Genomic DNA, 12,422 nt, shown 5'->3' with positions numbered 1-12,422 from the left:
TTTCAATGAAACTGTATATAACCACCCGGCAGGCTGCTGTGGTCGGACAATTGGAGGTTGAGGGCCTTTGCATGAATGAAATAAAATGGTATTAAAGGGTCTGTTCACCCAAGAAATAGTCCCTATAAATAAAGCCAACAGTACTTTCTATCTATTTACCCACCGATTATAATGTTATGTATACAGTCGTCCCTCGCTATAAAGCGGTTCACTTTTCGCGGCCTCGCTGTTTCGCAGATTTTTTTTTGTGTAATTTTGCATGCTTTTTTTTTTACAGCGTACTGTACAGTATAAACGCGCATTGTGTTCTGCGTCCTAAATTGGCTAAGGGAGTACTGTACAAAATGCGTGTAAAAAGATGTATAAAAGCGTGTGGTTAGGGTTTTTACAGCCTTAAAACATGTATAATAATTGTAAAACTTACTTCGCGGATTTCGTTTATTGCGGGTTATTTTTAGAACGTATCCCCCGCGATAAATGAGGGACCACTGTACACCAATCAGCTATAACTTTATGATCACTGGACGGGCGAACTGAATAACACAATTATCTTGTTATAAGTTGAAAATTTTGTACTCAAAGTTGAAAACACAAGCACTAAATTGTGATGGCTAGACAAGTGGGTCAGTGTTCCCGGTCAAAAACGGTATTCCCTGATGACAGTGGCCTCTTTCACAGTCGGATAATATGTCTTCCACCAGTGTTACAACGTTACCATAAACTACTAACGCATTACGTTACACGAAAAAAGTAATTAGAGCACAACACTGCCCTCCACATATTTAGGGATAGTTTGAGGATCCACCTCACGACTTTCAGGATCTGTTACAAAGGTTTTGGTACCAGATACCACAGCAGTCCACGCCTTGATGGGTCAGGACTGTTTTAGCAGCAAAAAGGGAACCTAGACAATGTTACAATACTTCAGTGTCATTACCGTTAACCATGAATTTCTGGGGATTTTTTTTCTGGAAGCACTATAAATAAATGTTTACCCACGGGGACATCCAACACAACCTTCAGTCTGCCTCCAACTTTACAACCAGCCCTGTGGATACGACTATCCTACACTAATATTAAGGCTGATCGGTGTATATACAACATTCCTGAAGAGAAGGAGATTTTGATGTATAATAACTTGATATAACAACAGATGACTAGACAACTGATGCAAGAATTAAGAATTGTAGCTTTTCCAAATAATATCCTGGCCCAGTCTGCAAGTGTGCAAAGTGGGAAGCTCCAAATTTCACAGACCCATTCTTAACTGTTACCACGATATCTTTTCCTAAGTGATTTAGTTGCTTTAGCTATAGTTTATTTGCCGTAACAAAGTACAGATATTGCAGGAAACGCGGTTTTAAAGGTTGCCATTGAATGTAATCCAAGGTTTGCAGAGTCTACGTTCTTGTCTGGTAATAGTGTATGCTAATTTAACTGATAATCTCTATGGGAATATTCAGTACTAAAGCACAGAATCAGCTGACACGATAAGGGCCTTAAGGTGGGTTCTGCTTTATTACCTGATCTCGAGATCCCGTCCTGAAGACAGTCCCCGTTAGCTGCCCAGTATCACCAGACTAATTTGCATTTGCAAATGGGAATTAAGTCTGGAACCTTTTGATTTTCTAAGGGGGCGTTATCATCGGGCGCAGACCAAAACGCCCCTGGACAAAACCGGATAGACCTGCAACGAAACGTATACGTGACGTATCGTAATTGGTAAATTAAACTTGGAGAATCCTGCAGGACGTATGGCAAACACAACAAAAGCTTCAAGTGCAGCTGTTTGTTGTTCTTTGAGAGACAAAATACACGGTCCGGTTCATTTCATATTGAGGCGTGTTGTGGTGATTCAAACCACCCCGAATTCTGTAGACCTGATGTAGAGCAGAGAGATATTGAGTTTAAAGAAGACAAAGACAAATAGTCCAGTTTCACCTGTTGCAAGAGGGAGAACACAGCTCTCAGTTCTTACAGACCCCGCGGTCTGCACACCTTCACGCCCAGCTGAGTTCTGAGCTCTCTCTGGCTCCAGCTAGTTTTATTAAATCACACAAACGGTTACATATTTGTTATTATCTTCATACAGGGTAGTCTGCTGAGTTCAGCCGATGCCCGGGTGTGTGTGTGTGCTCTTTTCTTGGACCATCGTGTCCTTGGGTACTCTCTGTGCCTAGATTCAGATGCCTTGTAACAGTTTCTAGTTGTGCTCACACACATACCTCAGGCGTGGGATTGCACTCAGACACAAACTGTAATCTGCAAAAACACTCTGCTGGTTATACAACATTCTTAAAAGCAATAGTTCAACATAATCACACAGTTTAATATTCTTAAATGATTATTAGGCACTTCAGATAATATAATCCACAATAGTAAGATGTTCTGTGTCTGCTTTCAGTTCTAACAAAAGGGGAGTCTCCTATTTCTCTGCTTATCTGCTCGTCTCTCTCTCTGTGTGTAGGCCTTGAACCTGCAACTCCTGCAAAACACTTATACTAGTTACACAACACTCAAAAGCAATATTCTCTGTGTGACCTTATACTTACCCAGATACATTTAACACACGTCTATTTTAATTCAAACATTATTATACATTCCCACAGGCGATAACGGAAACAGTTCCACATCTTGGTTGTTTACGTAATCCTATCAAACTCTGTCCCGTATTCTGCCTTTATAAACGGTTGTGATCGGCCTAACCAGATACAGAATGGGTGGAAATCTGTCTGCATGGATGGAGGAGGCCAGATGCATGCATGCACAAATTTGTCAAAATGTCAATGTCACTTTTCTGCTGCGTATTCCAAGATTAACGTGGGTTTATGTCCCGAAATCCAGAACTAAGAAAGAACGCGGTTAACACGGGAAACAGAAACATTCAGACACGTTACGGACAGACCAAGAAACAAAAAAAACGACAACCCAGGAACAAAATTTAACTCGACACAGGTGAAACTAATAACCAAGGTCAGGCGGGAAAACAAAGATAAGAAGTAGAAATACAAGCCACAGACAAGAGAGAACTACAAAATAAAACAGGAAACACCAAAACTCAACACAAAGTTGGAGGAACCAGGGGCCCGCACCTCATTTTTGTCTTGCATGTAAATCCCCCACACACCCAGTATGTCAAATGCCGAATGTCTGACTTTCACATAGGAGACCAGAGATTGAATCCAATGGCAGATCTACAAATAAGGTTTTAGGTTTTAGTCTTATTCATGCACCAGTTTGTCTGCATGAGTCACTGCGTATAAATGTCCCCATCAAAGAACCAACTCTGATCTATAAATAATTTAATTCACCTGATACAAATACAATCAGGCTCAGTTTCCTCTTATTTTCAAAAAGGAGCCTCGGCATACTTTCTTTAGAGAACGAGATCAAGGTAAATGAGATCTCATCTCATAGGTAAGAGTTAATAATACGCCTCCCATTTGAAAGACCTGCAAATTCAACAAGAGTGTCTAAAAGAGTCTTTCACACACACACACCTTTACGGTGAGTGAACTGAACACCTGTTCTCAGCGCAGCATCGTGGTTTCTGAGTTTATTTGTCTTATCAGCTCGGCAGCTTTGTGTCTGTTTGGGGGGCGTTTTAAGTGAGTAGGTGGGAGGCTGTTATAGATGCTACAGAGACAAGAGAAAAACAGAGAGAGAGAGAGAGAGAGAAGAGGGGGTGAGAGGTGGTGATAAACAGAGTTGGGTGGGGGGTGCTGTGCAACGATAAATCAACTTCCAGACTAATCTATTTAGCATGCTCTCACCATTATCCTGTCAGTGAAACAGCTAATTAATTAACTGATTCCACAATTAAGAGGTTTTGAATGAGCCCATTTAGATAATTACTACAAGGAGCCGATCGGGCCAGGCATTTACAACTGTCACACAGGTTCCAGCATTGGCAGCTGCCCTTCACTCCTGGTCCTGGCCTTCACCGTCACAAATGCTCTCCATACCGCAGCGTGACGCCGTCCACGATGGTTTATAGTCTACAGCAGAGCCAGGTTTCATTATGAGGATGTGTCTAAACAAAATAAAACCAATCATGCTTTTATTCACGTGAGTCTTAGCGGTGCTCTCTTCCATTAAACAGCATATTATTATCCTGATACCTTCGAGGCTTTGCATGGAAAAAAATCTGTCTTTCATAAAGCCATTCATGAAATCTTTACAATCATGTGTAGAAAGGTTTTTACTCCTACCAGTAATCACTAATCGCACTCCTTCTTGTGGTCATTGCAGCGTCTTTGTTTCCTCCGGTTCAGCGTGGACGGACACGTTTTGCAGCTTTTGGACATCATGGCACTTCTTTTCTTTTCCTCAAGCCTTGGCCACGACAGCTGAAGGCTGATCCTTCCTAAGTCGTAGATAACTAATATTTATTGCAGCAAAGTCAAAGGTAGTCAAGGTGTCGTCAGTCCTAACTTCTCCTGGACATTTATGAAGTACATTTACTTGAGTACTGCACTTACTGTAAATACATTATACAAGTATCTGTCTATCTACTTTACTTGAGTATCAATCTGGAAAATCCGACGACGATTTAGTCTCTGGAGGGCATCGTCCAATGCTTTGGGCAATATCTGAGACAAGACTTCCTCTACAGTCCGTCTAGCAACTGAAGCGAACAAAATACATTTCTGCTAATTTCTAGAAACAGGTATCTGCACATACATGACCTAAAGATGCGAATAAAAGGATAAATCAGCTGCATGTTGGTCGATTGCCGACAGATTCTGCATCGATATGAAGATAACCGCTCGTCTAGATTACGTAAGTCAGTGGATTCTTATGGATTTGCCCACCAGTGTTGTCAAAATATGGAGTTAACGTTACTGACTAACGTCTCTTTAGATTAAAGATTTAGATTTCTGCAGTTACTGAAGTCATTAGATCTAAAAGAACTGGAGCATCTATACTTTGATTCACGTACTGGAGTTGTGTACTTTGTCCAGCTCTGCTTGGGATGAATACTTGGATGGTATGTCAGCAACTTCACATCAAGTTCACGTCATCCTGTGCTAGCTTCAGTCCAGTTTTTAAATCATCCGTTTCATAAATGACAGAAAAAACAAACGTAGCCTTTCCAGAGCCAACGTCAGGCTCGTTCTGTACTTTACGTCACAGTAAGCTGATATAAATAAACTATTCCTGCACATGACAGTGAAACAGTGGCATCACGAGGCCAAACAGTAAAAGACGACTTCAGCTGCTATCGCTCGTCTCCAGCATGCTGCGAGTAAAAAAATAATAATCTCAGATCTCCAGTGAACTTTTAAACTTCACTAAAAAAATATTTTTTGGACTCTTGACACCAGAACACTGTTGGAAACAAATAGTTTGAGGAATACCAGCGAACCGACATTGAACTTATTCTGCCAGGAATGTTGCAGCTTAATAAATCGACAATTGTACGTTTTGTCTGCAGACAACAATGTTCTGTGTGCACACACACCAACACTTCAGGGTGAAAGATAATGAGCAAAAATACAAAGAGTGCATAATGAGATTTTCCTTTTTACAAATGATGGCTGTGACAATTATCAGCATCATTGGCTGCAAAGTTAATAAAATCTGTTTAAATCTTGTTTTAGGTAAATGTCATTTCGAACCTCATGTGGATTACTTTTTCTGAAAAATGGAACAACTAGAAATGATTCCTAGTTCGACTAAAGGGACGCTGATAATATCTGATTGGTATTTTCAAAATAAAAGAGCTGTTGTGGAGCTCAGTGTGGAGGCTGTGGCTGCCTCCGCCGCCTCCCAGCGTATCTACAAATGAGCAAAGACGTGTGGGTGGAGCTGAGGCGGGTTGAATGAAGCCTGGCTGCTCAAACAAACCACCTGCAACAACACCCACCTGTCAATCAAACATATAATTCTATATAAATATACAGTTGTATATAAATTCACCCTCGGTACAGTTGTCATGAACGGGGAAATTAGCTACAGAGACCAAAACTGTTTTTTGTACCAGGCTGTAAACATGTTTATTTCTGCTGTCTAACATGGGGACTTATGGAGACTGACTCACTTCTGGAGCCAGCCTCAAGTGGACGTTAGAGGAACTGCAGCTTTTGACACTTCCACAGCGGTTGCCACCTGCTTCAGACCAAATTTAGTCTTCAAACAGGCAGTCTGTTGACACAGGCCACATCAGTTCTAAGATGAATACCTGATTTTTTTATTTACCTTGTGATCAGTGCAACACAAAATAAAATTAATTGCCATCTGGGGGAACTAATTATTCATGAACATTTTATATCTACAGGTCGTAGACCTACAGAGCCGCAGGTCTTCCACGGACAGACAAACCAAACACCAGCTCAGGATAGGACGTTCTGCGTTTTCCCACATGGAAAGGAAGAGTGAAGTGAGGGGTATTCAGTTGGTTCAAACCAACAGTTGCACAGACAGAGGTGTTTTGAGACGACGATGAAATACAACTCAAGAAGTTTGAAGGTTTAACGCCACAACATTCGTCCTTATAAAACACTTCCGACATACAACGAGGGAAAGATGTGACAGTGGAGGTGGAAGGAGAGACAGTCTCCCTCTCCGTTTTATAAAATAAATTTGCAAGTTAAGCGCGTCGTGCACTGGAGTCGCGGAGAAGAAGTGCGACACTTGACCTACGGTTTCCCCACATGCTAACATCTCGTTAGCCAACTGCACGGTCCACACCTTTCTGGTGTAAAAATAAAAAACCAACCTGAGAGAACAAAGTGCTCGACGGAAGCTAAAAACAACAACACCGTGACTCCTTTAATCCGAGAGGGTCGGATCTGAAGTGCTTAAAGGAATTAAAGAAAGAAAATAAAGAGGAGGTTAATTAGCTTTGCAACAAAGGATACAGATACTCCAGGTACTATCTTTTTTAAATAAACAATTACTTGATCAATTGTGTTTGATTAAAAAGAGACATGATTTTCATAGTGTTTGTTTTTTCCTCCTCCTCCGCGAGCAGCTCATTACTACGGTGGATTATATTTAGAGGCTTTCCAGCTCATCTCCTAATGGAGTCGGTGCAGATGTAGGTGGCTCATTTGACCTCCGTCCTCATGAAGGACGCGTCTTTCTCATTAAGATTGAGGAAAAATCAGAAGTGTTTGTGAGAATTACTTTATATCTATATACCCGAGACAAATTGGTCAGCGAAAACGAGGCGAGAAAACATTGGTTTACTCCTGAAACAATCAGAGGGGATTAAAAAAAAGTCTTACTTGTTGTTGGGAACTTTTGATTTAATATTTTAGCGAGTATAACGTCAGCTTTATTGAAGCTGCTTTGTGTGTCAGCTGAATGAAGCATCATGCGAGCTGATGAGGGTCACCGCGGTCGCGTCACCCCTCAGTATGTACGCTCACGTTGTCCGGTCCTGTTCACAGTGTGGGAAAGCTTAGTTAAATCCAGCGGTCCGAGCACAATGCCACCCAAAAGGTGGTTGTCTCATTGCTCCGAGTCACTGATCGGGGTTTTGTCTTGTCACCTTTTTTTCTTTCTCGAGCAGCAGACAGCTCAATCCACTCCATCAGATCACAGCTCGTCTCTCCATATCTCCCCTCCTTTTCTTTCAGTAATGGTCAATCCCCACATCAATACGCCAGGCTCCTTTCACTCCGTCCATTCCCAGAGGTGGCCTCATTACCCCAGGGTGTTTTGTTTGTTTGTTCCCCCCGGTTAAAGAAGCTGAATTGAGCAGCCGGCAGGGGTGGACTGCGGGGAGAAAAGGGGGTGAAGATGATTGTTGGAGAGGGGGGGACAGGGAGTAAGAGGACGCAGGGGGTCCTTGTGGCTCTGAACGGGGACAAATGAGTGACCAAAGGGTGGGAGGTAACGTTGAGGCTGGAGCGATTTAAAAGAAGATGATGATATACGTGGTGCGTTACGTCGTGAGTCGTTATTTTGACTGACACAAATGACTCGGCTCAAATCAAGCGACAGGTAAACTGTGATTTTCTCCCTGTGGGTGACCTGCGAGTATCATGACTGCATGTCTGTGTGGGGATATGTGATTTAGTTTGGCTGCATGCTGTGATGAAATTATTGTTATTATTATTATTATTACAGAGAAGGAATAGGAATAGTTTGACATTTCTTGCTGAGAGTTCAGCGAGAAGATTGACACCTCACACTTACCTGTTAAATAGGAGTCGGTTAGCTTAGCTTAGCATAAAGACTGGAAACAGAGGTAAACAGCTAGCGTCTGAAGCTCACCGATGAACAAGTGAAAGCTGCTTTGCAGTGGATCTATCTCACAGATCTGATTCCTCGTCATGGGAGCAACAAAAGACGCAAGGTTTGCATAACTGCTCGATGTGTCGGCCCTGTGATGAACCGGCAGCTGCATGGATTTGTATTTATTGGTTTAACAGCTGCACTGTGCAAAGTGAAAGTCGCTTTTAAAAAAAGGTTCTTGACCAAGACTGTCTGATCCCAGAGACAAGTGAATAATCATGGTCATGATCTCAAAACCAAACTGTCGCTGACAAATTTCCAATTCTGGACTCTTGGTCTGTTTGTTTCAGCTCCATTGTTCAACAGTTTTTAGTCTTGTAAATTTCTGTCAGGCGCATGATGGAGAATAATCTCAAATTGTATCTAGTCGCAGTCTAAACAGAGTTCACCCCCGCATGTCCTCGGTCTTTTCAAAATCATAAACGCCTCAGAATAGTCAAGTTCGGACCCAAAAGCACAACTCAGAGACGAGGCAGGTGAAGCTAAAAATTCAGTTTTACTGGTGAAGAGAAATTATCCAGTTAGGGATCAGATAAAAGGGGCATTGGTCCAAAAGGTGGCCCCCCGTCTTTGAAGGCTGGAAAGCTATGCAGCGAGCGCATTAGACAGTCTGGCAGAGCGTGAATAGGAATGGGTCGGTGTATATGCTGCACAGCTACCTGGGGAACAGGTGTGCAGGTGGTTGGGAGAGGTCAGTTAGTGTATCGCGAAGGCAGAGAGCAGGCTGGAAATGTGGCTCTGGAACCGTGTTGACGTCGTGCCTCGTTCACCTCTTCTTCTTTTTTCCTCTGTGCGCCGTGACCACCTGCCCGGTCCACAGCGTGGACGCCGTCCAAGGCTTCCCTCCCATTTCTTTCTGCAGGTTACTTACCCGCCAGGGACAACACGGCAGCTGAAAGTCTCAGGTCTGGATGCAGAAATGAGGAGGTAGAAGATATTAAAATTCAAAATGCCTCCTGGCTAACTTACTGACTCATTCTGGGGCTGAAAGTAACGATTATTTCCCCGATTAACTGATCAGTGTTTGAGTCTTTAAGATCCGTCACAGCTTCCTAGAGCCTAAAGTTCAAGAAACATCTTTTTTACTTGTTGAACCGTGAGTCCAAAACTGAAAAATATATAATTTACTATGAAACATGATGAAGAAAAGCAGCAAACACTCTTATATAAGTGAAACATTTGATATTTTTCATAAAATAATGACTGAAACTGAGTTTATGATCAAAATACTTGTAGTGAACATTGTCCCTGTCAAAATAAAAGACAATAGAAACACTCTTTAGGTTAAGATGTCAATTTTGAATTATTATTTTCAAGTTTCATGCTGACATTATGATGCAGAAGATGAAGGTTTACACGTTGAGGCTTGAAATACAAACCACCCTGGGAGCAGTGAGGGGTTGGCTGGCAGCTTCTCACCACGCTCCGCGCTGAAATGGAACCGGGCCGCCGTCTGTTTCCCCATGACAAATCTCTACTGGGTGAGTATATATTGTACTCACTATTGTATTTGTTTCATAACCTTTGTGAAGTTTATAGTTAACAGCAAAATTCCCCCTTCGCACACATGCACCGCGTTTCGCATGTGCCGAGGCAGCTGAAGCTCATCGTGGCCGCTCTAAAACCCGACCAGAACCACCGCGGTCCGTGTTAGACGCAGGTTTCCACGGCTGTTCTATTTTTTACCGAACATCGCAAGCAGCTCGAGCTGACAGGAAGTCACAGACACAAAAACGACAGAGAATCTGGTTGGATTTCAAAATAAAACGTCCTGCGCAAACTTCCAAAAAAGAGAGACACTATAGCTATGTAGCATATTTAAATATTTAGAAGCGCACAAACAAGAAAAATCACAAAATCTGAGCAAGTTAACAAAGTCTGAAACCATCCTGGGTTTGAAGTCCAAAATGGCGCTGACTGAGATGCACGCAACGACGTGAATACTTCGTCCACCGCTGGTTAGAAAAATATAAAATGTAAAAGTATTTAAAAGTCATCATGCCGAAGAATGTACACCCCATATTTTTAATGCCTGAATGACACATTCACTCACACACACACACACACACACACACACACACACAGTTTGCACCTTGTGAAGGACACGCGGGCCGATTAATTACTAGAAGCACGTCGTTTTAAATCTGGTGGAAGGACAGCCTGTTGTTCCTGCAGAATGGGTTGTAATTAAAGGAAGCTGAGCTGCGGCGGTGGAAAAGGCCACACATCAGCCCCTCGCGAGCCTGGACGCCACTGATGGGAATTTATGGTTTCACACACACACACACACACACACACACACACACACACACCTCCCTTCCTTTTGCGAGTGTACGTGCAGCTTCAAAAAAGCCACCCGCGTTAACTTCAGAGTCACCTGCAGGTGACTGCTCCTGCGCCGCCTACGACGACGACGACGACGACGACTTAACCGCAGGCGTGCAAAAGAAATTCAAGGGTTCACTGAGCGCACTTTACGACAAACTGAAAAACGCTCTCGTGTGTATACAGAATGTCAGCGGCGTGCCGTGCTAATGTCGTATTTATTCTCTAAAGGAGAGGCGACCGAGCAACGGTCGCCGGCTGCAGTCGATGGGATGGAGCCAACAGGAGGAGGCACGAATCAACAAGAAGGATAATTTAGCGTAGACAAATTCGAGCGTGGCCTCTTCCCAAACAAAAAAGTGAATTGATTTTATGACTCCTCTTCAGCGGAGGGATTTATTTGAACAAGCCCAAAGTGTCTACTTCACCAGGCAATGAAAACTGGATACCCCCCCCCTCCCCTCCTCTGTTCTCCTCTCACTCTTTCCATGAATTTCTATTCCATGTCTGTCATTTCCTTCCTCTCTTTCATGTTCTTCGTCATCACCTCCTCTCTTTCTCCTCCCATATCTCACGCCCTGTGTATACGTCTTTTATTTTTTTTACCTATGTGCATTTTTACTCCCCTATCCCTCTCTTTTCTGCCGTTCGGTTCTCTCCCTATCGCTCCATAAAACACTCCTTCTACCCGCTGCTTTCTGACGTCTCTCCTTCCACCTCCATCCATCTCCTCCTCACTCTCCCTCCCTGACAGCCCTCCCCATCCATCCCCCTCCCCAACCACCACCACCACCACCGCCGCCACCTCGCTCGCTCGCTCTCACAGCCGTTCACTCCATTTTTCTGCACATGAGATTTGCCTAACAATAAGTGGCTCTGCCCAAGGTCAGATAAGAGAAGCACAGCCCAGGAAGCCACAGCCACTGTTTCTTTCATCCCTTTTTTTTCCCCTCCTCTCTCTCTCCTCACAGCTTTCGAATTATCTCTGCAGCACATAATAATAATTACTGAGGACGGCAACATAGAGATAAGAACGCAGGAGCTGAAATGGCGAGAGAGAGAGAGAGGGAGAGGGAGAGGGAGAGAGAGAGAGAAGGGGGACAGGTTAGAGAAACTATAGCAGCAAGAAGCAGCGTAGTAAAGGTATATTACAGGCAGGAGAGAAAGAGGAAGGAGGGTGGTGAGATGACAATGTGGAGGAGAAGAAAGAGAAGAAATAAAAAAAGGAGGAAACAAAGAAAGAGCAGAGGAGAAAATTAATCAACAAATTCAATTTTAAAAAAGATTTCTCGACCCAAACTGAACGAATAGCTCAGTGATTTCATCAAACAAACAGAAGACACTTAGATTTGTTGGGAACTATTTTCAGCAGTGGATGAACACACGTTCCTCATGTCCAGCATCCCAAAGATTCATTATATTCATATTGTCTGGGCATCAGTGTTATTAGTAGTAGTATTGTGCTCTTAATGAAAGTAACAGTGCAGTCTTTATGTATTTATGCTGTGTGAGCTACCAGATACTGAGTTTCAATAAAGTATCTATCGTTCTCTGACCGTAAAGTTTCAATGAAGTCTAAATTTATGAAGTGTTTTTAAATCATGTTGTCTCCTTAAATGGTAGTTTATTTTAAAATAAACGTTGATGACTCATGTTGCACTTTTTAAATCATTTTATTCTGCATGAAACTGGATCATGTTTCATACAGAATATATATGTGCCGGTTTCCCCTCTGAAGAAGGACAGATACCTGGCGGTAACTCGGTTAACTTACCTGACTGAGACAAACCTGGCAAGAAACAGAACCACCTCAGTGCCGAACTGACCCGCGCCGATCTCAAATGCTGTGT

General features: G+C 42.9%; 1 protein-coding gene across 2 annotated transcripts in view; it reads right to left on the bottom strand.

Moving 5' to 3' along the window:
- lhx5 (LIM homeobox 5) overlaps window positions 1–12,422 on the bottom strand; it is a 38,403-nt gene that overhangs the window by 25,610 nt on the left and 371 nt on the right. The gene's annotated exons all lie outside the window — the stretch shown is intronic.

The sequence above is a fragment of the Larimichthys crocea genome, chromosome IX, assembly GCF_000972845.2.
Source record: "Larimichthys crocea isolate SSNF chromosome IX, L_crocea_2.0, whole genome shotgun sequence".
NCBI lineage: Eukaryota > Metazoa > Chordata > Actinopteri > Sciaenidae > Larimichthys > Larimichthys crocea.
Note: the sequence above shows the minus strand (reverse complement) of the source record. Positions and strands in the feature narration are given on the sequence as shown.